At 39.3% G+C, this 26,761-nt stretch overlaps 2 protein-coding genes across 28 annotated transcripts in view; one reads left to right on the plus strand and one right to left on the minus strand.

Moving 5' to 3' along the window:
• The window catches only part of LOC122575114, a 151,342-nt gene extending 126,732 nt beyond the window's left edge, over positions 1-24,610 (minus strand). For 7 of the 14 annotated variants that reach the window (XM_043743631.1, XM_043743629.1, XM_043743630.1 and 4 more), the window contains exons 1-7: positions 24,464-24,610; positions 24,149-24,256; positions 23,194-23,261; positions 5,628-5,862; positions 5,362-5,521; positions 4,730-5,256; positions 466-915 (exon numbers count right to left, since the gene is read on the minus strand). The gene's annotated coding sequence lies outside the window, so the exon portion shown is untranslated. The remainder of the gene's footprint in view (positions 1-465; positions 916-4,729; positions 5,257-5,361; positions 5,522-5,627; positions 5,863-23,193; positions 23,262-24,148; positions 24,257-24,463) is intronic. The other 7 variants (XM_043743608.1, XM_043743622.1, XM_043743606.1 and 4 more) reach the window with 4 other exon arrangements.
• The window catches only part of LOC122575105 (tyrosine-protein phosphatase Lar), a 280,224-nt gene that overhangs the window by 45,025 nt on the left and 208,438 nt on the right, over positions 1-26,761 (plus strand). For 9 of the 14 annotated variants that reach the window (XM_043743576.1, XM_043743569.1, XM_043743581.1 and 6 more), the window contains exon 1: positions 26,304-26,490. The exons of 2 other annotated variants lie outside the window; for them this stretch is intronic. The gene's annotated coding sequence lies outside the window, so the exon portion shown is untranslated. Of the gene's footprint in view, positions 1-24,720; positions 24,849-26,303; positions 26,491-26,761 lie in introns of those variants that run through there. 3 more of the 14 variants (XM_043743580.1, XM_043743570.1, XM_043743578.1) reach the window with 1 other exon arrangement.

Genomic DNA, 26,761 nt, shown 5'->3' on the forward strand with positions numbered 1-26,761 from the left:
TCGAAACCGAAATAAAAACGGAAAACTTGATTTATCGTAACTCTTCCTACGCAAAGATTACACCGTTTTTCTTTGTGCACGAATTATACAGGTGAAACGTATTCCCGTTAGTTGACAATCAATTTCTATGCAAATGAGCATTTTTCCCCTAGATGTAAATGACCATAGTCGGTATAAACATATTTAAATGGCGGTGAAACGTGCCCAAAGCATCGTTTTATAATTTCTATGCGTAACAGACTTCATTTCCGTCGATAGTCTAAACTACGATTAAACTTTGCTCTTCCAGATGGAATGAAGCAAAGAAAAATCGATCACCTCGACATGGAGAAACTTCGAATAGAAAAGTTTGATCGAGCAAATTACGCCGAGAAACTAATTTGTCGAATATACCAAAAGTTTCGGCGAGTCCCTCGAGGAGGAGACTCGAAAGTGAGGCCAGTGCTGCGAATGTTCGATATTTACCAGGTTAAGATGTTTCCCTGATAAAAATCCACGGCTCATGGTGTTGATTCGGTTTTGTAAGCAATTACGGTCGCATTTCTCGAAACGCACGAGACTTTCCAACCGGTATTTCGTTTCCAGTTTTCCGTTTCATCCGTCCAAAATCCGGATAGGTTCTCTTCATTTCTTCCGTCGCTCTTCTTTCGATTCTTTCACTTGCCAATGACTCTCAACGAGAGGAGAACACTCTATGGCACGCCTCCGGACATACCGCAGGGTTGTTCGTGCAAAGGCTGCAGAAAAGATAAAATCCACCGTCTTACCTTTGCCCGCCTCTTCCTGCTTCCGTTTCTCCCTCTTTATTCTTACACCTATGCTCGTTGCGCATTTTTCTTCGCCTCTCTGCGTCGTTTCGGCAGATGCGCCGCGTTAATATATCCCCTCCGTCTTTGTCAATTAGAAACGTCGAGTCTGAAACAGTCGGGTATCCGATTCAGTTCAAACAATTCCCTTTCTAGAAACGTCGAGGACATTAACCCACTTTTCGCGCTTGGAAACCGACTAGCTTACGACCTACTGGCAAACTCTGCTCAAGCACGAAGACAAAATGCATTTATTGAGGCCAGGAATCGAAAATCTCACGGGAATTGGTTCGGATTTCATATCTTCGCTACTGCTCGATCTGCCGGAACGCTCTCCGTAACCAATCTTCTCGTAAAGAGAACCCTTCGAACCGTTTTCCTCGTAAAGACCGAACCAAGGGTGAAAAATAATAGGACCAGGCTCGATAGAGTCATAACTGCTTTCGACTTACAGTAGGGGCAACTATATAACGCTTCTGAGGCAACATCGCTCATATCTTATTCCCTGAAAGGTCTTCTTCTTAATATTTCAAGTTCTACGCTACCGAAATCCTATAACAAACAATTTTGCGAGAAACAGAATTGAATTTCATCGACGATTCACACTATCTAATTCCGTCGATGAAAACAATAAAAAAAAAAAAATAAAAATAAAAAATATAATAAAAGAGATAATAACTAAAGCACCAGCGATCGATTACATTCATGCAGAAAAGTGTGAAAGATAGAACACGATCGGAGAAACGAGAGAAATACAGCGAGTGATTCGTCATCGAGCACCGGAGGAAAAAAGATACGAGAGCCGCGATGGAGAAAGGGCGAGTAAAGAGGTGAGATACTTGAAGAAATCGTGCTAGCAACACAGAGGGTTTTCGTCTTATTTCGGCGCATAGCTAACACTCGAAGAGGAGATGACACTGGAAGGAAAATAAAAGCCAGCTCCTCCTCGGGCCAGGTCAGCCTTCCTTCTTTCTACTCGCAGCATCCCATTCTACCTGGTTTCACCTTACCTCTTTCCAGCCTACTTACTCTTCGTACTACTCGTTTTCTCGTTACCACCCTCCTAGAAATTATTAAAGGGAAAACACCCTTGAAATCTGCTTTCTCTTCATCGTTGGTAACAATTCCGAGAGAAGCGTCCGTTTCTACCTTTCGCATCATCGACTGACACGAACAAATTCAACATGGTGACAGGATAGTAGCAGATAGGTAAAAATCTCAAAGCTTAAAACGAACATCCTCGAATGAAGATTGCCCAGTAACGAAAACGTGTAATTTGGATTACACCTTCTAGCGGTTACGAATGGCATACGCTGTTTCACTACGCGCAACAGAGCTCTAGAAAGTTGTATCGAATTCGACCAAAACTTTCGTCGGATATATTTCATACGCCGTTGCTCGAATTTCAAAGTATATAGCAACCAGGTCATTATTACTGGCAAACGAAAGTTCGGTTCGATCGTGATAAACACGATTTACCACGTCCAACGTTTCATCTAACGAGAACGAAAGACATTTGGTTAAACAAGAGTGGATATCGCGACGAGATGTACGCGTTCTCTGGAAAAGTAAGAAAAAAATTGCAAAATAAAAATGTTTGAAAGATTTCTAAAGCAATAGAGAGAAGCATAAGTATATTGATCCAAGTTTCGATAAAACTTCAATGAAAGAAGATAGAAAGAGAGAACAGTTGGTCGATGTACATTGGAAGAGCAGTGTTTGAAAGAGTTCCTGACCCTCTTCTTCTTGCCGTATAAATCGATGAACGGGCAAATACTCGTTTGCTACTCAGTTTACATCACTTCGAAATGAAACGCTGCGATGGAATCTGAACGACATTTGGACATTCGACAAACGATGATGCAGCACGCTAATGGTAAAACAGTGCAAAATCGGATGGACACGGATCTTCGTTGATCGATGAATAGTTTTAGTTCAAACGTATCGATGTATATCGGATAAACCGGGAAGAAATATCGGAGTAATAAGAAAGTAAAACAGAAAAAAAGGAAAAAGGGATGAAAAACGAGAGCCGAGCGATCAATGAGAATTTGAAAAGTAGTATGGCTACGAATTGCTCTAGATAAAGGTGATCGAGAGAACGTAGAAATAATAGCGGTATAAAATCTTGCTGAGACTCGAACCATATGGTATTCCAAGCTTCCGTAGCTGGTACGTCCATTCCATGTACATATCCTTCTACTTCTACACCAATGTACGTATATATTATCGATTTTCTTTTACCGACGATTCTCAGTGTGAAACCACCAAGCATTATTCTTTCTCTCTTTACTATATTTCTTTCCGCAATTCTCCTCTGTGCTCGCTTGATCGCGGATGGAGTGCACCGTGCACTGTTTAGACATGTAGCGTTATTAGAAAGCGAAAATGTATCCACTGGCTATTTTCTCGAGCGAACTCAACTCCGATGTACTCCTCGTAATACATGCTACAACGATTCAGTCCAACACTCTGGCCGTTCTTCCTTGCTCCAAGATATAGCGCCTCCTGAATCGATCAGAAAATCAACAGTCTCGAAAATATCTATAGTCTCGGAGCAGTTTCGCACAAAGCGACAGGAATTGTAGGAAACGTTTCGTGTATCACGAATGTCATCAAGCAGCAAGAGTTTTACAAGACGTTCGTGCAGCGGATAGAAACGTAAATGGAACGAGATTAGCGATCGTTCTGGGACGCATCGTGTTCGTTCAAAGACTAATCTCTCGCGAAAACGGATACGCGTTTGGTCGCATCGCCGATACGACGTTGCGAGTCTACTGCGAGCAACAGTCCTGTACTCACTGCGTCGAATATCGTGTGTTGCATGGAAGAGATACGGCATATAACCAATACGCTGTAGCAAGAATAACCGACCGAGCGAAATTCCAGGACGGTTGCTGCGTGTGCACCAGCTGGCCCATTATACCGGCTTTGTTCCGTCAGACTCGAACAGAGGCTTGTATTCCCGGCGATTTCCTATGGGATCCTCGATACCCCTTCGTTTTCTACGTTTGCCTCTTCCTCCGTACTTGCCTCCCTCACGAACTCTCGTTGTTCCATCTTTGCCTAGATAGGTAGTTACCACTCTCCGCTTTTTCTTTACATGGACGGTTGCGTGACTCTGCCGGCTCTACACAGTACACATTCGCCATTTCCAAGCAACACAGAAACTCGTAAGCAAATTAATTTTACTACATAATGGTCTCGAAGATCATCTTGTTTAAGTAACTCGTTTAATGTCTAAATGTTTGCGAACACGTTCCTTGGTCTGTGTCGCTGGCGAAGGGTATGTGTAAAAAGTCCGAAAGTCGCACGTACCCGTTCGATTTATCGCGTAATATAAAACCTAACCGCAGTGAGCAATCAAATTCTTTTACCCTTAGTCAGGGACCTAACAAAGGGATCGTAACTCGACGAAACGTGGCTTGACCGCTCGTTTGAGCAAATGATCGAAGACAGAAGAGAACGAGAATCGAACGAGGCACTTTGTCAGGTTTTCTGGCTGTTTGAGAACCGTCCCCTACCTACGTATATCGAGAATCAAAGGCCACACTTGCGGATTCAAGGGATCGATGCTGAATTTATGAAATGCAGACAACTGTGTTTCTCGATGAAAAATGGACACATAGTATGGAAGTGACTGCTTTAAACAAATAAGCACGTAGTAAAAGTACATTGGCTTACTAAACATATTATGCAAAAGTACAGGGAATAAAGCATGTGATTTGTAGTGAAAATCCACCGTGGTTTGCCAACGAAATCTCAAATTAGGTCAAAAAGAAGCAAATTAACGAAACGAAAAAAGAAAAAAGAACGAAAGTGAGAGAAGAAAAGAGGAGGAAGAAATAAATCAAAGACAAAGATGTATGACAAATGAGTAGGAAAATCGGTACGTCAAATTGCACCGTACCCTAGAAAATTACCTTTTGTCGATAATATCGGAGCAAGTTGATAGTGGAGTGGCAGTACGGGGTAAACGACCCCCTCCGCTTCCACGTCCAGATCCCATGGCAGCGACGGCACGGCTGTCTCGTGTGCACGTGTATGCTGATGTATGCGCTGACGTGCAAGCCTGCTTTGCATTTTTACGGTGCACGTAGAACGAAGCGGTATAAAGCGATCTCTTCGTTCCATGCGCGTATAGGCGTACAAGCGTGATGTGTAGGGTACTCGCACTGTAACGCGGTCGGTCGCGTGTTTCACGGGAATCGAGGAAAATATCTACGCGAGACCAATGGAATTTCCCCTGTACGTAGCTAACCATGTTTCACCGCCAATGCTTCGGGCACATTTATCAGTAGACGATACTTATTTTCGACGGGACACGTGACGACGGGCACTCGCGTTAAACGTGCGAGTATGAGCAGCGCACTCCACCCAGTGAACACATCGAATCGATCTATGCGAACTCACCTCAAATCGATTCTCCAATGGAAAATGAGTTATCGGCCTACAACATATATATGTATATTATCGTATATATGTATACATATGTATATATATATATGTACCTATGTGTGTGTGTATATATATATTCATATGTATCTACACTTACCTATATCCTTTGGTGCCTATGTCGCTGAATTTCTATGATCGATGCGGATTTCTATGATATACTAACAAATATCGGCGACGCGTCAATACCGCATTTATACGCGAACTCTCATGCCATCGTTACTGAACGAAATACTGAAGTAAATGTGGAAAGCAGCTTACTGGAAACAGAAAAGAAAAAAAAAATATTTAAGTAAGTATCGTAGCACGTCCCCAGAACGTTATTAAACGCATTAACTTAGATCTGTCAAAGGATCGAAACTTTACCTGCTCCGCGAACAGGAAGAAAACAAAGAAAGATATCCGATATAATGACAAAAGCTTCTTACAATTAAGTTCCTTCAGCATCCATCTCGTTAAGAATTAAACAACTACTCAGCTACTTTGAAAGAAAAGGAGGAAAAGAGGCGAGCACGTATTAAACGACAGATCCTCCTTTCCTATCCAAATTTCTTCCGGCGGTAGTAGACCCGTTCTTCTCCCTCGTTTCCGCAAATAATTCCTTTAACAGAAAAAATTCGAAGGTTAATTTTAAACTGATAATGCACAAGCGCGCGATTTCTATTTCGGATTCTGTAACTACAACGTCGCGCTCATACGATGTTCAACTGTGTGTCCTTGTTTAAAAAAATGTCACAGTTCCGCGCTATATTCCGTAGTAAATTTAAAGCGGCAATTTTTATCCGCTTCGATGATATTTAATTCGAAGGAAAAGTTGTAGCAGCGTGCGAAAGAACATTACGATTGAAACCCTCAAGTTTGAGTAATGCGGCCGTAGAATTGTTAGCAAGGAGAAAAACTGAAAATTTCTAATTCGCGGTCGAGCTACATTTTTTACTATTTATCCTTCCAGGCTGTTCGTACTCGCTTTTATGCGCCGATTCTGTGGCTTCTATTTTTTTTTTTTTCTTCATTTTGTCATTCCCTTTTTCCAACTGCACCTTGTTGCGGTGGATATTCCGGCAACCTCCTCTCGCATCCCTCGAACAAAACCCCAGTTCCGTTGTCGTACCGTACCGAATGCGCTACCCCATTGCAAGACCCCACAATTCCCTGCATCCCCGTCGCGTTTCCGGAACCTCTACCTCTACCACGACGCTTCTGTGCGTTCACTCTCGGCTAGACTTCGTTGGACCCTCGCGACGGTCGTGCTTTTGTTTCGAATTAACATTAGGAGGTTTCCGCGTCAGAGAATTTATGCGGACATACAAATAAGCTGCGTTGCCTGGCTGCGATGTAACATTTAGAAATGGCAAACTCTTTCTGACGCAGGCTGATTTAATTCGAGTACCAACAATAGAACGACGACCAGAAAAGGAAAATAATATTATACACAGTGTAATTATCTCGCGATAAATAATATATTTGCGAGAGCGAATATCACACAATTTATCATACGGTACGAGATATAGAAACCTATTTGGCGTTCGAACAAAAAAATTCATATTGCCGAAAATGTAGCGCGAATGAATTTACGGCTATCCATAAATCCTAGCTTATTCCAAATTATACTCCATATCTTTCATTACTTTCCGTGCTGGTGATGAATCGTCCAAGAGAATAACATTGATATGCAAAAACGGTGACAAATGACACAACTACTATACGCGTACGTACATGTGTAGTTCTCTTTGAAAAAGTTAAGTTTTAATTTATCTTGCGGAACGGTAATCGGCTTACGCGAGACTGTCAGAAACGTTGAGGTAACGTCGTCTCGAGAGATTTGTCGTCCTACTATAGACGCTCTTACAATAATTGTACGAATGGCTTCTTCTTTTATTCTCTCATCGCTGTAGGCTACTACTCGCTTCCCACTCTACGCCAGCCATTCTTTTTAGACATCGTGGAGCAGGGGACTCGGATATCCTGACCCACATACGCTCGTTTAAATAGGTCGGTTTAACATTCCATCTTACTTGCAAAGCTTTAAACATCATCAAACGCCCGTTCTCATCCTCGTTTCTCGCTTATTTCAATTCTTTTGTGAAAAATGAATCCGATTGAAAGTAATTTCAGAACAATCGACCCTCTGACGAACTGTCCATCGTATATTAATGGCGGATCGTGTATTCAATACGGTTTTGTCAATGCCTTTATCATATTACGTGGTCTGTAATCCGGAAACATTTCACGGAATATCATCGAATCAGGTCAAACTAAGTATGATTGGGAGTGTCAAACTGTTCCGATGAATCCAAGAGCTCTACAAACTGCAAACGCAGTTTAGAACAACCGCGATCGAAGGCTTGATATTTAATAACAAGAATTACAATTAATTTCAGAAACTCGATACTGATAAATTAATTATCGAGTTTTCTCGAATAACTCGAAGCCAAACCAAATTCGACGAAGACAATCGAGTTTAATTTAATTCATACAAATTAGGGTATTAAATGAACGTTTTAAAATCAACGACGTATCGAAGATTTATACTTTGGTCCATAAAGTACACAAATATTATAATATTATCGACGTTCATCATATTTAGATGCTCCTGTTTCCTACCTGACGAGGATAGTACAATAGTAACAAATGTACAAATTTAAACGAATTCTATTGCTTGGACCGATTGTAGGGAAATTACAACGAAGACTTTGTCGTTAACTGTGCTGCCTTGTTCGCGAAACATCTAAATCGTTTGCAATGTCAATTCACGCATCGCCGGACGTTAATTCGGTATTTCGAAGCGCAATTTTCCAAGCCATTCTTCGATCACGCGTTTCCAGCTTTCACAAGCGTAAGCTCGGTTAAGCTCGCGCGTTTAGCCTCTCTAATAAGCAGCCGATAACGTTTCCCCAATCGAATTAAAAGTTTCAACAAGGCAAGTGGCAAATGTTGTTATCGAGAACATGGAATATAATCTTTCACAATTATTTGCAAATTCATATATCAATTTAAAATACAATTTAAGACCGGGCGAGGGTTTACGTCAAGATATCGATAACGCTTGAGTAACGATACCTAAAATGCACGTGAGGATCGGCATGCGCGTGAGAATCGCGTAGAAAATTCTAGGAGAAAAGAACCGCGAATTGTTCTGCGAGTAGAAACTTTTCTACGATCCAACATTCTTGCATAATTAATCCGTAAAATGCAAAGAATAGGAAACTGTAGGAGAAGAAGAAGAAGAAGAGAAAGGGTAGATTTTTATGCAAGTTTGCCTAAAGACGGGTCCAATGATGACGCTTAGATCACGAAAGAAAGGAAAGAAGGAAGGAAAATGCGGAAAACCAAGGAAAGGAAGTTGGCAATATCGTCTTCGAGGATCCCGATTTTGTACAGTGACGTGACATCGTAGGCAATCTTGAAAGCTGCTTCGCGTTGACGAGAACTTTGCCGTCCGGTTCATCGGCAACAAAGGATCGGATCTCCCTCATGCGCGAGATCGGAGATTGCAGAGAGAAAGGTTTCAACGAAAGAGGGAGCAAAAACACGAAACTTTCTCGTAGAAAACAGTGACAAAAAATTCCTCGTCACTATGATCGTGATTTCCCGATACCTACACACCTCTGTCACGTTTAAATGAAAGAGAATCAAATTTTATATCCAGTGCAATTTCATGTCAAACCAAAAGCTGCATATATCGAGATTACTATCGTATATTAAAATAACATTCATGGCGATGAAAATCTCGTTACGCGTTTTAACAGGTAGACACTTTAAACAAGCATTAAACGTAGAATCTAATTGCTTTTTATATTAACCCTATGATGTCCAGAGCTTCGAATCGTTGTACGGAAATAGTAAATTTAATGAATATACAAGTTATGTACAGCTTTTTCATGCATGTTGCGTACTATCGTTGGTTTTCATTGAGAGAGAAAAAGAGTATTACGATGAAAAATGATACAAATTCGTCAAAGTCCTGTAGAAAGTGAAGCCGATGCGAGAGGAAAAAAGCGTAAATCTTCAAATCATGCAAATAAGGGATGAAGCGAATGCGGAGAAACAGCATTGTAAAATGTGCTACTTTATATAGTTCAAATTTATGGATAATGAAATGCGAGAAAAGGGTGTAGAGTGGAAGAAGAGGCCGGCAATGGAGAGCAGGCCAACAGTCATAATCGCAGCTTAGAATGCATGGAATAATTGCGCGCGTGCATTGCGCTGTAGGCGGCTTAAACGCTGCGGCAATCATAAAATATAATTTCTTCGGGTCGGCTTGTTACAGCCACGCTCTGTCCTTCCCAACCCACCGTTCCGGCAATTTCGATCTTTTTTTTTTTTTTTTTTTCAAGGCTGTAGTTTGCACCGAAACAAAACGGACGAAGAGTGTTGTGGCAAAGTAGTACGAGAAAAAGGCTGAACGCAAAGGTGTGTACGGGAAGCAAAGCACGCGTTATGATGCGTATGTTTGTTTTACAGCAGTACGAAATACCTGCAACGTTCTATAATAAAACAACGGGTAAGCAAGGACGGCGGAGTTCTTCTTCGCGTAGTTTTTCACTCTTCGCATCCGGACGAACTTTATCGAGCTCGTGGCCGTGAATTGCAAATGTATTACCGTCTTCTTTCGCCGGGTTTTTCTCGACCGAACGAAGAAAAGGGAAATGGAAGGAACATGCGTTGATGGTCGTCAAGGTAACGGGAACGAGGAACACGATCTAATGCGTAAGGAGCGGAGGAAACTCACCGCGAAATAACAACGAATGCGAGATATACGTTACGATAGTCGTGACAATTTGCCAATTTTTCCGAGTAAGTTTGTTGACCCAGTAAAACTACCATCTTACCGGAACAAGCTAGGAAACGGAATGCTGGCTCTACTTGGCAAATTTTATCAATTTCGCGATTTCCTGGCGCTAGTCCAGCCACAACCTCGAGAAACGAGACAGTACCGCTTATTTTTCTCAACCATCGGAACCAGATATATCGATTTAAGATTTTCCTTCTGCTTTCGCGACAATTCAATTCGTTCGAATTGCGTCGGCTACGTCAAATTACAATTTCCTTGATAGATAGCTATCTCTCTCTTTCTCTCTTTCTCGATTGATAAGACGAGCGCTCTTTTAATCTCGCCATCGTCAAATGTCATACGCGAGGATAAAATAACACAATATTTCGGTGCATAAGGAAGCTCTTTGCTTATACCTATGTAACAGTTCTGGAATATAAAAACTTGAAGCGCTCGTCTTATCGCTTTTTGCGACACTATCGCACTGACAGAATTTTATTAGACCGATTTTTCCAGATTCCCTTCGTTCCTTTTCCTTTCAGACGAGACTGCAGAATCTTCGGCGCAGACAGGCTTCGGCAGCCAATATCTCCGAGTGCGACTTAACGTTGATCCTTCTTTTATATCCGTTGAATTTAAATAATGGAGCCTGTGCTAATTCGAGACCAGCGGTGGTCAACTAAGCGGTGGTTTGCAGAAAATTTATTTCACGATGGAAATTTAATTCGTGATGAATACAAACGTTAATCGTCTTTCAGCAATCGCGAGCATTTCGCGCAAATGTTGAAAATGTCAGCTATAGCGTGACATTAGGGAGAGGCGAATTCGAATTTTTCAGACACGACCAGCGATGCTCGAATTTCGTGCTCGATTTATAATTCCGCATTTACGTAGCACATCATACCCTAAACCTAGAATAACAGGAAGCTTTGAAAATGGTCGACGAGGCTTGAAACGGATACCGAACAGATGGCGGCTTGATCCAACTGCTGTAACTCGTTATACTCTGCGGTTATACCTCCGTGATTACCTGCACGAGCAAACTCGGACTTCTGCCTGAGTTTCTCATTATCGCGAGTGCGCAATGTAACCCTGAACTTTAATCACGGGCCTATCGTTAAAGGCTTTTTACCGACTTTGGCTTCTCCGAGTCACGTTTTCGACAAACGTACTTGGATATTTTTCTTTCTTTTTCTTTTTTTTTCTTTTTTCAAGAATCAGACAAGGCGATGGAATTTTTCCGGTGTAGATAGAGCGCTATAAAAGCTTTAGAAGAATTTTACTTGGAGTAAGTAAGAGTATCGTAATCTATCAATTGTGTGTGAATTTGGTAGTGCAGTTGCAAGGTCTGCCTATCTATCAAGCGAGACGGAACGATTTATCGAGGACGCGAGGAAAAGAGAATGGAGATCTATTCGCAGATACTTTGAGAGAGGGAAAGAGAGATGGCGGATGGAAGTGATGGGTAAGCTAACACAGTAACGAAGTCCAAAATGTTTTTCCCCTGCTGGACCGTCGAGTGCTCAATATCTATGCTAATCCGGTCTACCGCTTCTTCGGTGTACGGCACTACACACTCTTCTGCGTCAGTCGTATTCCTTATCTTTCCTTTTCCTTCTGCTTCTCCTTCAACGTTTCGCCCTTTTACCGGGCTTTTGCACCGTGGCTTTTGTCTCTGCATAGTTAAGTAAACAGCGGCTTGCAAGGCGATTTTCCGAACAAGAAATCGATAGGCGAGTCGTCCTAAAGTTCGATAGGCGAGACGTCCTAGAGTTCGACAGTCTTCCACGGAGTATCTCGAATCTTTATTCGTATAATCCGTGGAAACGTTTCTTCCTCGCAGAGCAGAAAAATTGAGAAATAATCAACGACGAAACTGGCGTAAAAGCGAAGCATCGATTTCCACGAATACATTTTTGTTATTGTAATTTCTGCCGCGTTACCGAAAACCAGCAATACGCTGTATATTACTGTTTACTATATCGACCAGGTCTTTTCTTCGTAAACGTTTACTTTTCACCAACTTCGCTAAAGGAATCTTATTACTTGCCTTCTACAAACGTTTATGTATCACGGAATTACAAGTAGGGTATCTTCTTGAAACTCGGCTCGGTGAAATCTTTCGCTTTAAGAGAAGCTGTTTCGATCAAACCACGAGACGTACCTCGATTCTACGCACCAACACGATATATAACAACTTTATCCGATATTTCAGATTAGATCTCTCCGTTTTAATTACCATCTCTCGATACTTCAGAGCCAACAATTACGTGTTAATTGTACGAATAAGACTAGGAAGACGCATGGCATAGTATCGACTGTTTGCATCCGCATAGGTTTCACCGTTCTCTATTCCATGTGTCCTATAGCCACCTATTGACTGTCTTGGCGAATTGCATTAGTTCTAATCTAATCTTCTCTATTCACCGCTTCCGTTATTACTGTCAGCGATACAATGGAGGGCTAATTAAAGTTCTAGCCCGTGATGCTGCTGTATCGAAAGCCAACGTCAATAGTATAATTATGCAACAATTGCTCATCGTCTTTCGAAATTGGCGCAAATCGCATACTTTGTATTTCGAAACGCAGACCGCAACGTTCAAAATATTAGGTTGCCCCGAAACGTTTCTTTCCTCTCATAAGGTTTCTGTTTCATATTATTTTATTGAATTAGGCGAGATCCATTTCGTTCTATTTCTATTATTATGTTCCTGCATAATTCGATATAAATGGTATAAAACGAAGAACATTGTGCGTCTATTATTTCCTTATGAAAGGAAAGAAACTTTTCGGACAACCTAATACATATTCCCTCTTTCGCTCGGGTACGTAAGTATCAAGGTAATTACGGAATTCGTACAAAACATGACGACAAATGTTGTATTTTGCGACTCGATGTATCTATATGTAATAAATATTTGTTGAAACTATTTGCCACGATCGCTATGACATAGCAAATTATAATAATTATACGACGGCATTCGCAGTTTACCAACGTGAAATTCTATCGAACAAATTTGAGATGAATAGGTAGGAAACTCGCAAAATCTAAATCTGCATTGCGAAATCATTTGTAGCGTGCGTGGAACGGAATAACAAGGATTACAACACGGTAAGATGAATATTAAAATCGATTGAAATAACAATCGCGATTAGTAAAACGTAAAGTCGATTTTCATCAGCAACTGTTTCCCTAATATGTAATTTGATTCGTAGGATTGTTATACGTTAATGTACAATTGTACAATGCTATACTTTGGAACAAAAAACGTGGAATCGCGTGCGTTTCGGACTGCGCACGAGCGAATTTCCAGTTTTAATCGTAGAACGCAATTACATTCTCGATCCGTAGCAACCTCTCGCCACTTTCCATCCTCGCCCTTCCGCGCCAGAGAACGTCGGCGATCATTAGCGCGGATGCCCCGCAAATCATTAACGCGATTACGTTGTAACATAACAACGCCTGAAATCTATTGTACGCTTTCGAATGAAAAATGAAAGCACAATGAGAAACGAGCGTAAACACTAACGTAATTTCTAAACCAATCGGTTACCAACGAATGCCGCAACGAGGAAAAATATGAGAAATAAAAAAAAAGGTCGTAGGGAAGGCTTCTGCTTTCAGGAAGCAAATGGATTTCTCCGGGAAAGGAGGTTAATCGATAACAACGTTTCTGCCGTTTTTTTGATTTACGCCGCGTCGTTCCAGAAGTAGAACCAACGCTGCGGCATTCACGGGACGTTTCAAAGTTTTCAATGATTCCAAAATGTTCGAGTATAGATACGCGCTACATCGAAAGCGAAATGGAGAATTTATGGAGACAAAGGTGTGGTACGAAGAACTAAGAGGGACCGACTAGGAGGAAGCTAATTAAATCTAGGTAATACAATTAAATCTAGGAAATTAATGGACGAATGTTTGATTTTCAATTTTCGCGCAACTTGTTAATCATCGATTATCGATTATCAGTGATATAATTAGCCGGCGGGCATGGAGTACCGAAATTGTTGGTAAACATAATATCCGGTGTTAAATCGCGTTAGAAGCATATAAAATTATGTTAATTATCGGTAAATCGAAGAGAAATTGTATCAAGAAACGGGGAACGTTGTTTCACGGGAGTTTCTCGCGAAATTTAACGATCCACTTTACGTATAAGCGAGATCTCGTTCCGAAGTAATTCCGGTCGCTGGCAGTCCGATTAACGTTTTAATCCGATTACCAAAGTTTACTCAAACTCGCGTAGGATCGCCGCGAAGAAAACCTAGAGATTCGGTAATACGACAGAAATTTTCCGTTGGGACGTCTGGATTTCCGCCTTTCCGGCAAGTCTTAGTGTCTCGGCTAATTAATCCGCTAAATTAGTAGGTCGGAGAGCGAGTGTTCAGCAGAGCGTAGAGACCGCGAGTACCAAAAAGACCGTCTCTGCTTCTCTGTAGCTGATACGCGGCTGGCAAGGCTGCTGTAGTCGGGTTGCTCGCACCGAATACGCCTTCTACGAGAACGCGAGATCATTCGTGCTTGCGACTGCCGTGAAAATGCATAACTAAGTAAACGTGCTCGTGTTTCCGCTGTTGTGTGTGCACAGATGTATTCATGCTTACGCTTGCGATTGCGTTCGCTTTCGCGTTCATATTAGAGTTCGCACTCGCGTTCACGTTCGCGTTAACGCCGGCGTTAACGCGAACCTGCGAGCATCAAACGTAATAATGCCTTGTAATGAAACAACGTGGTTTCTGTCGCTTCTGGACACGTTTCCGGCCAACGCGCCACAGAGTAGGTGTCGGTAAAACGTGGCTGAAACAACCGGATAGAGAAGAGACGTCGTCTAAGCAGCGTACCGAGCCTAGGCTTGTCTAACCCCGATTTCCTACCACAGTATGTGTCGTGACGTCACGTGCGTTCAACACCCTCGCGTGGTCATCGATCTGCCATCACCCCTTACACCCTCGGACGATGAAGGTGTAACACGACCTACCGAGCATCTATTCCGTACGCCGCAATGGATACGCTGCCACTTTTTTTTCTTTTTCTCTTTCGATCCGTTAAAAAATCTCTCTACCTGTTTCTCCGATTTCATATCCGCGCTACCCGAATCCCCATATATAGCGCGTTATCCTTTCGAACGATACGCCACAGACATTCCCAAGTTATATAAGCTGTACAAGCGAAATACTGTCGCATCGTTAAGGAGAAGTAGCTGTTCCGAGAGATGGTATAGGTGGAAGTTGGCTCGATACGACTGACGCGAAAAAAACTTTCAGCCTCGCGATCTAGACAATATCTCGATTTTCTTCGATGCTTTCCGAACAGGACTACTCCGCCGACTTTCACGCCCAACTTTCTTCTTTCGTTTCTGTCTGAAAACTTGGTCGAACTCTGCTGGAACAATGCTACTCCAGCATCTTGCGACAAGTTCTATTCTTCGTACACACGTGGCTGTGAATAGCGTGTATGAAAATTCAAATAAACACGTAGTCGTACTATTTACATCGAATCGTTCTACAGATTGCTGCACATGCACTTCTATCGTGCCAGTTGTTTCGCTTGATTCTCCATTATTAATTCTCGAACGCCGCCGTTACATTAGCAATCAATTACAGTGACAAATCTTTCACGCGAGTCTCGTTCCTTCTAAGAAATAGCGGCATGTTTGATATTTCATCGCGAAACAGTTGGCGACTGGTAGTCATGAACTCTTAAACAGAGTTATTTGTATCGGATCTTACCTCGAATACCAAAGCTTCTTAGAAATTGGATAATTTTCTTTTTGGAATTAGCGATATTGCCAGAAAAATACGATTCTTTTATTTCTAGGTTCCGTCATTCGTATCAGACGTTATCGTCTTGGACGGAATCGTCTATAGAATCGATAGAAAGACGGTAATCGCTGATTATCACTTCTAATCAATCCTACGACACCTGATAGCTACACGACCTCGGGTCACTATCCATCGTTGGATATCTTGATCGCTCATTCACGTAAGCACATTCTCCACCCTTCGTATCGTACAGGTTAAGTTTACGCCATGAATTATATCTCAGCAAAGTAACGTCCAACTAATTTCCTTCCGACGAACATCTTAAAAACACATCACCGCTGATAAATAACTTAAAAAGGACTTTGAAGAGCGGGAGAGAAAAAAGAGGTACTAAAAGGTAGGAAGCGCTTTTAAAAGAGAAATAATAACTGTTGCGATATAGTTTAATAATAGAACGTAGATTCGTAGTATACTGATAAAGCTACAAATAATCTCCTCCGACTTCGATAAGAGAATTTGGCATCAAAGTTGCAAAGGTTGAAACCACGATTCCCTTCCAAATAAACATCTTCTAAGCTAAGTATCTTCTAGGAAATTTAGTATCGTTCTTCGAGTTCTCGACGATCTCTCTGCCGCTCGCGTATGCAACTCTAGAACATAGCCAAGCTTTCGTGAACATTTCGCAATACCAGCACAGTTACCTCCTAGCAATTCTCCAATATCGTGGAAATTGAAATACGCGGTATGAAGAGTTTCTTTTTTACTGATTATCCTAATTAGATATCGTAGTTGGCGTTGTTTCCTTCGCGAAGCGATCAATTTTCCCTTGAATATTCGTTCCACTACTAAATAATTAAACAATTTCCCTGGATATTAGAGTAACCCAGAAACGATATCGCGTGATTGAATTTAAGGGATGAAAGTAACCACATAAATGAATACTCTTGGCGAAAGGGATATAACGAAGTCATAATAAATTAAAGTATTAAGTGGTTGTTAATTGATTTCTCTGGCAATAGTTGGCCGTATCGCGTGTATCCTGGATGCATGTATATGCATCCGTTTTAATCCGAAAGACCGATAAACCGAAGACATTCTGAATTTCATGCCACAGGCGTCATTTATAGAAATGCTATCGCTGTCCAACTATCGCTTTCTACGACATAGTAATTGCCATATTGAATAAAATTATGCCACGAAAGGAGAATTATAAAAAGTACAGAACCATTCGACCATCAATTGCTAACAAGTAACTTTATCTTTACGTAGGAAATCAACGATCGCGTTACCTTGGCGTAACCTACGCTTTTCTCTATTTCACATTTCGTGCAAAGAATCGATGTGACTTCTCGGCGTCTAATATATCCTTTGCGATCAAAAGTACGTGACTAAACACCTCGAGAATAGAGGGGAAAAATGGAACAATCGCTTAACCAGATCGAAGATTAGTTTTCAACGAGTGAAACGGCCGTAGGAAATTAGTTCGGAGGCAATTACTCCATGCACGCGTAAATCCCTTCCGATATGATTAGTGGAACGGAATAGCGGCCATTTCAAGATGCAGTTGCCTCGGGCAGCATAGAGATACAAATCTTCCGACAAGCAATGCGACGCAGAATACACAGAGCGCATATGACGCACACGTTACACGCGAGACACGCGCGACACAGTTTAGAACGCACTCGTACAGCACACGTGTCTCGCTGCGTATATCGCGTGTGTCGGATAGCTGAACGAGCGACGTAGCTGGAAAAGAGGAAAGTGTGGCTGCGACGAGAAAGTGGTAGGGAAAACTGGAAAGAAAAAGTAGGAATGGGACAAACGGCTCCAGAGGAGTTTAAAGAACCATTCGAGATTAAGAATCGACGGCAACTCGTTCGTAATCGCATCTGGGCTTTCGCGATCGATTTACGTCGAATTTCCAGCATGGTTATCCCGCGGGAAATCAGTTAGTTTCGTTCGTTTGAACGAAATTCGTGGTGATCGGAGAACGGTAAGGTGGTCTCTCGAATAGCTCGAATAATCGGTCACCGAACCGTTGAGGTCGATAGTCGATAGTCCATAGTCTATAGTCGATAGTCTACTAAACTTACGGGGGAAAGTGCGCATTCACAAACTTAACTCGAAAAAAATGTGCGCAGCTCTCGTTTTCAAGCGCGTTCATTTTTTCCTATACGGTCGAAAGTCGTTAACTCGAACCTCCGTGGTTGGAAAATCTCTAAAGAACTGTAATTTCCTTCTGCCACTGTGTTGTCAACATTTCCACAAGGCGAGATATATATATATATATATATATATATATATATATATATATATATATATATTTACATTGCCTCGAATTATTTTAACGTTTACGTTTACGTGCGCTCGAATTCACCAACAGGCCTAACTTCCGCAAGTTAAAGTTCGATCACCGCTGTTAAAATTCCTGAAACTTTAAACGTATAAAAACTTTGGACGTGTGCGCGCTCTGTCGCTCGTAAGTATGCGATTACTGGTCCATTTCTACTAGCAGTACGTGAATATTCAATTAACAGTAAATTAATAGATATACATGTATCGTATGAAATTTTAATTGTTTATTTAAAATCTCATCAATGGTATATAATATTAAAATGTTTAATTATGAATATTAAACGTTAGGATTGATCACGATAATCTGGCTATTAATTTCAAGTTGCTTGGCAACCAAACGAATTAATAACAACGTGTTAAATGACTAAACAACTTTGTAATGTTTAATACTCGTTATTACTTTCCATTACATATTAACACTTTGAAGACGCATTTCTAATTGTTAATTACTTCTAATTCGAGACTACGTTGCATTCTGTGAAAAATAAGAACGGCAGTGTACTCGGTGCCTACGCTAATACTCTTTGTTAAATCTCTGTAGCCTGAAGGTTTCGACAAGGTGAAACCTCCGCGAGCCGAAAACTTTCCCTCGGTGAATACGCGCAGCAACATCGCGATACGCGTGATCGCGAAATTATAAAAGCACGTGTCGAGCAGCTTTGTCCGAAATACTCGCGGGCTTATTATAAAATTATACCGTAAAATACGTGATTATGCATTCGTGCCGCTAAGCATGCCGAGCAATTACGATCACGAGCATTACGCGACTTTTTATCAGGGTTCGATCGGCGATCGAAAGAAAGGAAAACAAGCTGCGATCTTTGCATAATTACACGTTTTCGAATTACGTTAAGGCAACGTACCGCCGTTCAACTATTCCCGCAATTCTCGTGCCTGTGATAAGAAAAAGCAAAACTTCCTATCCAGTTAACACTCGATATAATCTGTGTCGTCTGTCATTTATCATATAGCGAAAGGGATAAATGTGGAGAAACGCGGTCGTAATTTATCGGTAGACTGCGGATTTCCGTGCAAATTTATATCTCTGACAATATAATTAAAGAAAGTAGAACTCGGATAGAAAATCGTTTTACCCACCAGGTATTATAGAAGGCGCCACGTTCTGTATATTCAGTACATTCAAATTTCCTATAAACGCATAAAGTTCGCGGTTTTATCAACGACCGCCTATTCCATTTACAGGTATCAACAGACAACGTGCTTTTTTCCACAAAACTACAAATTTAGTTTTCGCAAACCGTCTGACACGTATTATATGCACATTCTCTGGCGCCAACTCGTAAAGACTGGCCTACCTTCGATTCTCCTCATACACGCACATAGGTGCAGTATGTTACGCGTGGGCCAATAAAATACCGAAATGAAATTTTACAAACGCGTACAATAATTGCACGCCAATCGATATATCGCGCTGCCACGAGTTATATTGTAATTATTTAAATTAGTTAATTATTTAAATTGCAGGTAAAAGCCGGCATAAAAGAGTATAGAAATAAATTATGTATGGCGGAATTGAAGCGATTGAACGAGTTACACCGTGTGTAGTAAAGTGTTACGTAGAATCGCTAATTGATCCAGCAAAGGGGGTTCGTATTCCGCACGCACCAAGCAGCTGCTTCGGTTTCTTCAAATCGTTTCGCCTCGCCTCGCCTTTTCAAGAATTCAACGTCGTAAGATCAGAGATTTCGTAATATCTAACGAATAGCTTTAATAAGCGTTTAAAGCTTTTTCCAGAAGACGAACGAAGCATCCCGCGGAATATATCTCGAAACGAAATAACGTAAGTAATAAATCAGCTACGACCATTTTCCTTCGCAAGGAGACAAATATCTTTTGAAACATACCGCCAATGAATATACAGTTGTAAATTGTTACGACCAGGCCCTACATTCTACCTGCTATACTCGCGTCTATTTCTTCGTAATGCATACGTGAATGTATTCGTAATGCGATGAATTCTGCAACGAAACTACGCGTCTATAAAAATACGCTTACGTATTGTACGATAATTCGTTTTCGCGATCGAATCGCGTACAAGATTTTCGCAGAGCGGTGCATGAAAGTACGATTTAATGGATAACGAACAATACGATTCTTTCAAAACATGATTTACGTAGGACACACTAGGAACAAGCATCTAAAAGCTTTCCTTGCATTGCCGGTGCTCGTGCAAAACTTTGTAAAGTAATCAGAAACATGGAAAGAGACTGCTACACCACCCCCTGCCCACACACACACACACACATTCCTACAAGTTTTAAACTCCACCCCCCCCCCTGCAACTTCGCTACTCTTTCGTTATGCCGCCGTCTACGAACGACGAGAACGAAAACACATCTTCAGACTAAAGTTTTTCGGATTATATTTGACGCGCGCGCGAATTATTAATGCAAACTGTACAGCCGAAAGATGCTTTCGATTTATTCTACGCTCTGGCGTAGGGATAATGTGAATTTTAACACGCACGCTGCCTCCACGAAAGTGTTTCCATATTTTTCAGAGAAAAATTTTACAAATAAATAGAACGATCGTAAAAATTTGTTCGCATTGTAACGAAAGGCTGTTCATTTGATTCGCCACTGCGTTTCTCCAGCAATACATCGCGGTTCGTTCGCAAATAAAGTGTAACGATTAATTTTCATTTCAAGCAATTATTTGAATTTTTTATGCGCCATTTCGCTCCAATTATAAAATGGTCAATGGTAATTTTATCGTCGACAAGGGTGTACCTACACACCATGAAAATGACCGTGCTGTTTAAATAATCTGCTGCAGAAAAAAAAAAAAAAAATGAATTTCGTAGCAAGTTGTCGACGAGTTAGTGTCTCAAAATTGTTGACGCTAATTAAGTGAGCTATGCGAGGCTGAAATCGAAGCAGCAAGTCAGCAAACTTCGTTCGAGAGTTCGTTATACAAGTTATGTGCTTTCGTACAGCAGCGGATAACCAAACTCACGTAACGACTCTTAACGCGATGGTCTCCATACACTGAATGCAAAGTTCTTGCCTTGAGAAATACATATTCCGAGATGCTCACAATTTGTTGCACGAAGCATCAGACACGCGTGACAAACTTAGCCTCGCCGCGGCTTTCGTTCCAATTTCCTGTCCTGCTTTCAGTTTTCTCCAAGCTAGCAAATTATGCTTGGCTACTAGTTAGAAACATAGTCGACGCCCTCGACTTTGCGTGTCGCAAGAAAATCAAATCTTTATTTTATTTTATATTTTATAACGTAAGACACGTACCAGCCTCTGAAGAGCGAAATCGACCAACTTTGGTTCCCTCAAGTTCTCAATTTACGTAATTGATATCTAACGTTTTAGAGAACGAAAGGATTTTATTTTTGATTTAAAGGCCATGAATTTATTTATTACGAAGAAACCGAATAAATTAACTGCGAATAACACGATTTTCAAAAATAATCCCGGCTTTTGTTAATTTTTCTGTATTGTTGTTTATCGAGGTGATTAGCATGGCTTCTCAGCGACTCGTATGACGCGGATAAAATAAAATAAATAGCGAGTAAAAGCATTGAAAAGCGTGCCAATTTCTAACGGAGTACGTATCAGCAAGTATCAGAAGTAATTTCTCAATATATATTTGATGTATAGCGTGTCGTTTATTAAAATAACTAAATAAATAAATAAAAGAAGGATAATAAGAATACGCAAAAATTCATGTAATTAAGAAATAAATCATTCCTGTGAATTTCGCGACAAGTATGGACAAAAAATTAAAGGAAAAAGAGAAAAATTAATTTTACAAATTACGTGCTCTTTTCATTTAAAGTAATAACACAGATGCTATAGCCACCTAGCGGTGGTAGGATAGTACTAACCGTCAGATATTAAACATATGAAAATGAACAATTCTCCGAAATTTACACGGCACTTTTCGACTATTAAAGTTTGAGATAAAATATTTAAGAGTAACTCTACATCTGGTTTCTTGCCGATAGTTTGCTTAACTTAGCCAATTATGTGGCGTGGTAAAAAGCGTTCGATTTTGACATGGTGGCGGCATCACACGGTGAATCATGGAATCGAATCTTGTCCATGAAGCGCGAGATGCCGCTATAACGTCAAAATCGAACACCTTTTGACAGGATACGTAATTAGCAAAATTAAATATTTCAAAACAGCGTCAATATAACAACAATAATTCAACGATATTTCGACTTTTAAATGAAATTTCCAAATTAACCCGTTGCCATACCATTTAACTCGGAAGGGAAAGGAACCGAAGCGGCGGAGACAGAGCGTCGGAACTTGAAACATGAAACCGCGCGCCTGTATTTAGAAAAAAGACACCGTTCGAGAGATTCGTACTTGGCTCGAGATTAAGACCACGAGTGAGACTCGAGATATTCAGGTTTGGCTCAAAATTCTCATCACGACTCGGACTCGTAAAAGTATGGCAAGGGGTTGAAAACTAAACAGTTAGAAATAGTTTACAATTGATCTTGTTTCTATATTTTACGTACCTTTTTTACGAATTGTTTGAATTGTTCGATTTTGATATGGTGACGGCATCTTGCGGCGAGTCAATGCTTGAACGTGAGTAAAAGAATCAAGTTTTACTGATTCACCGCGAGATGCCGCTATCACATCAAAATCGAGCAATTCAAACAATTCGTAACTAACAAAATTAGGTAAAATATCGAAGCAAGACGATTGTAAACTATTTCTAACTGCTTCGTTCTTAATTTGAGAATTTCATTTAAAAGTCGAAAAACTTTTATCTTCGTATTATGACTCTAGATCATTAAATAGCACTCTACTGTTAAGGGGTCTTTTATGTACAACAGAAAAATATGTACCACCTGTTCTTTGTTAAGCAGTGATAATTAAATGAAATTTTGCTAAGAAGAACGGAAATGTAAAAAGAAATATGTCCAAAGAAATCTAATTACATTGTAGGTATGGGCACGAATGTGACGAAAAGATGGGTATGCAATGATACATTTACATTATGAATTATAATGTGCATAATATTTGCATAGAAAATATAGTTACTTACATTTTTGGCCTTCGAAGCACCACTGGATTCGTTCCAGAGAAGAGGAAGAAGTGGAGGATGAGAAGAACCTTTAACAAAACATGTGAAATATCGTAATTTGTTTTTAAAAACATGCTGTTGATTGTTTTAAAAGTTTAAAATAATGAGTAATAAAATTCTATTCAAATTTGTAATTTTAATATTAATAAGAATTGAAATTCTTATACAGTCTAATTATTATAAAAATTGGGAATCCAAAATGAAAATTTTAAATATAATAATTGAGACTTTAGCGATTTGCGAACCATGTTAAACGTTTTTATCGTATCGTAATAGAAAAGAAATTGTTCAATATGCAAAAATATCTATATTCTTGAGATCCAGGAAAGGCCTTATTCTCTAGCGAGTCCTGCGACTCTACTACCGAAAGCTATAGATGTTAAAAAATGTTACAAAAGAAGATGTATAAAAAAATTAAACAAGAGACGATTAACACGTCCATTTAAATTAAGTTTAATAAACTATGATGCTACAAAAAAATATTGAAAATATGTAACGTGCAAACATTGATTCTATCGACCACACCGCGCTTGATCACATAAAAATAGAATACTCTTTTCCTCTATAGAGGGGTATTTTTTTATAAAGATACCTTATTTTTAAAACTACGAATTAATTATTACTTATTTACCATACATAAGGAAATATTATGTCCAGAATATAAAAAAATATATAGTTAATATATTTGAAATGTTATTATGGATTATGGAATATTTTCTATTATTGTCAAATATTTCTATGTATACTACATAATTAAATTGACGTATAAAAATTATCTTAAACTGAATATCTACTATTAGAGTTTCAAATATGTTAATACATCATGGCGTGCATTTTTGTCCGTTAAAGAAAACTGCGCAACAAGTAAAAATCGCAATGCGCAGATATATTCAAACTTGTATAAGATTTTTCTTACCCCTTCGCCCCGTAGCGTTGTTTCTCGAATGTTTTCTTGAATTTTACGGCGTCTTCTTAAATTTCGTGACATCCTTCTAATGCCTCGAACTTTCCCTCGCAGTTTAATCTGCACAAGAAACAAGCAGAACATTAAAATAAATGTATAAAAAGAACAAATTGCGATTAATTATAAAAATGAAACAATGATCCAAATCGTATTGCGTTTTGAATGCTCGTTATAAGTGCTACCGGCAAATGTAACAATCAGAAGGATGATGAAGAAGAGAAAGATAATCAAATAATAGATTATAATAAATTACGAATAAAAACGTACGTGGATTAAGCGTAGTTAACAACAGCGTGTGGTTGAACGGCGAAGAATAATTACGAAAGTGCTACGTATTAGAGAAATAGATACGTATCGCGGAGTGACAACAACACGACTAAACGCTTCGAGTTTGACATTACAATGACTCCCCGCGCCACAGTCTGCCGTACGAATTTCGGTTAACGAGGAGTGGGGGGGGGGGACCCTCTAGCAAATCGAGCGTGTCACGTGTCCAAATAAGAATCGTCAATCGTATCTGGAAAGGATATGTTTTCAGCAGTGAGCATGTTGTGCTTCAAGTAATACGTTAGATTGAAATACGGAGATGTGCGTGGATAGTTACATGCGTGAACTAATATAATTTTGAATGAAACATGAACACCTACGCTAGGTAATTTAGTATGCATTTATATTATTAGAAATACAATTCTTTCACAACATTTCACAAACTATCTGTCAACTATACATGAAATATTTATGTGGATATGGAGAAATCTATATTTTCATATAGATGCTTAAAATTCTGGCAAAAAAAAGAACTAAATTTAGTTAATGAGCTTATATATTATATTAGTAAGTAAGTATTATTGTAAGTATCAACTTAGTATTCATTAAGATTTCCTTCTTGAGTCGTACACATAACAATACATACATATATTACTCTTACAAAGAAAGTAAAATATTGTCTTATTTCAAATTCACTAACATCAACAACTTGATTAAAAGTATACAAGAATATTGTTTATTATTTATTTTAATATAATTATCAGTATGTATATATATATACTGATATTTTTCCTGACCTTTTCCCTTATTATTCCATGTATGGTCATTGTAAAATCTATGAATTTTAGTCATGAATTAAGACAAAAGTATTGTAAGTTTTTGTATAGAATAAGAATAAATGCCTATAATAAATAAGAAAAAACAAATAAGTATGCGCATATGATATATGTGCATTTGCCAAATAAGGCAGTGGAAATTCTTGTTCGATACATACATATATAGGTCTATATACCAAATGATTTTTAATAAAACTGTTAAAGTAAAAGTAGACAGAAATTTATGATTGATGGGTAAAGTTATATGTTGTTATATGTAGAAAAGTGCAACTGTATCATTGAATAATGTTTAGAGCAATGTTTCTCTGATAGTTTTGTCATTGCATTACAAGACGTTAACAGTATATGTTAAGAAGGCAAATTTATGTGTTTAAATAGTTTTAAATTAATGGTACTTCACATATACCTGTGTCGCTTCTGAATTCATATCCTAGGTAGCTTCTAGCATTCTAAATAATTTTTGTATCATCTCGTTCAGATCTTAATACGTTGGCAGGTGCGTGGTAATTTACACGCAGTACTTCAGAACAATTATATAATTAATAGTTCAGAAATTATTATAAATATGTTATGGTAATATTGTGATGTGTCATCTTAATATGATTTAGAAGAACAGTGTAATTAGCATTAAGTTGAGGATATCAAAATATCATAAATATTTATAGATATTAACCCTTTTTACGCTGAAAATGTTATCTGGTTATATTAAATACTATACATATCATTATTTCATGACTCCATTCATAATTAATTATTCGTTAGATTATACACTTAACTACAAGGCTAATATCTTTTAAACAGAAATCTTTATTTTCCTATATCCATAACTTTTTCTTTCAATAACTTTAACTTTTTTTTTTGTGACAATTTTCCTAATAATAAATAGAAACTATGGAAGAAAAAGTGATATGTGAGTATATTTTTTTATTTCGTTTCACGTGAATGGATGGCTAGACGGTTTCATAAAATCCCGCGGAATATCAGCTAGTGGGAAGCAAAGCAATATGGCCGCCCAGTACTAAAGCGCTATGGCGACTTTCTTGTCAGTTTCCTAATTATTGCCTTTTTTATATGTTTTACACGAATTTTTTAAGTCAGTGTGTAGTAAATAGGTACAGTGTACGTTAGTTTACAATGTGAGGGTGGAAATTAGTTAATATCCATTTGGTCAACGTATATTCGAAACCAGTGGTGAGTGTTTTGCTATTCTGTACATAATCGTTGTTCTGCCTTTCCATGGTCGCTCTCTAAACAAGAGGGGTAATCATTTTGTTTACATCGTGTATCGAATTGTTTCCGCGAATCGTTATTAAATTGCGATACTTTACCACATATGATTATAGTTGAGGTATAATAATACGAATTACATGAAACGTGTGTAAGCAAGCATGCATCGCATGACAGTTAAGCGCGTCAGGACATATAACCTCTTGTATCTTACAATGCTTCCATTTGTATCGTC

Source organism: Bombus pyrosoma, linkage group LG14 (assembly GCF_014825855.1).
Source record: "Bombus pyrosoma isolate SC7728 linkage group LG14, ASM1482585v1, whole genome shotgun sequence".
Taxonomy (NCBI): domain Eukaryota; kingdom Metazoa; phylum Arthropoda; class Insecta; order Hymenoptera; family Apidae; genus Bombus; species Bombus pyrosoma.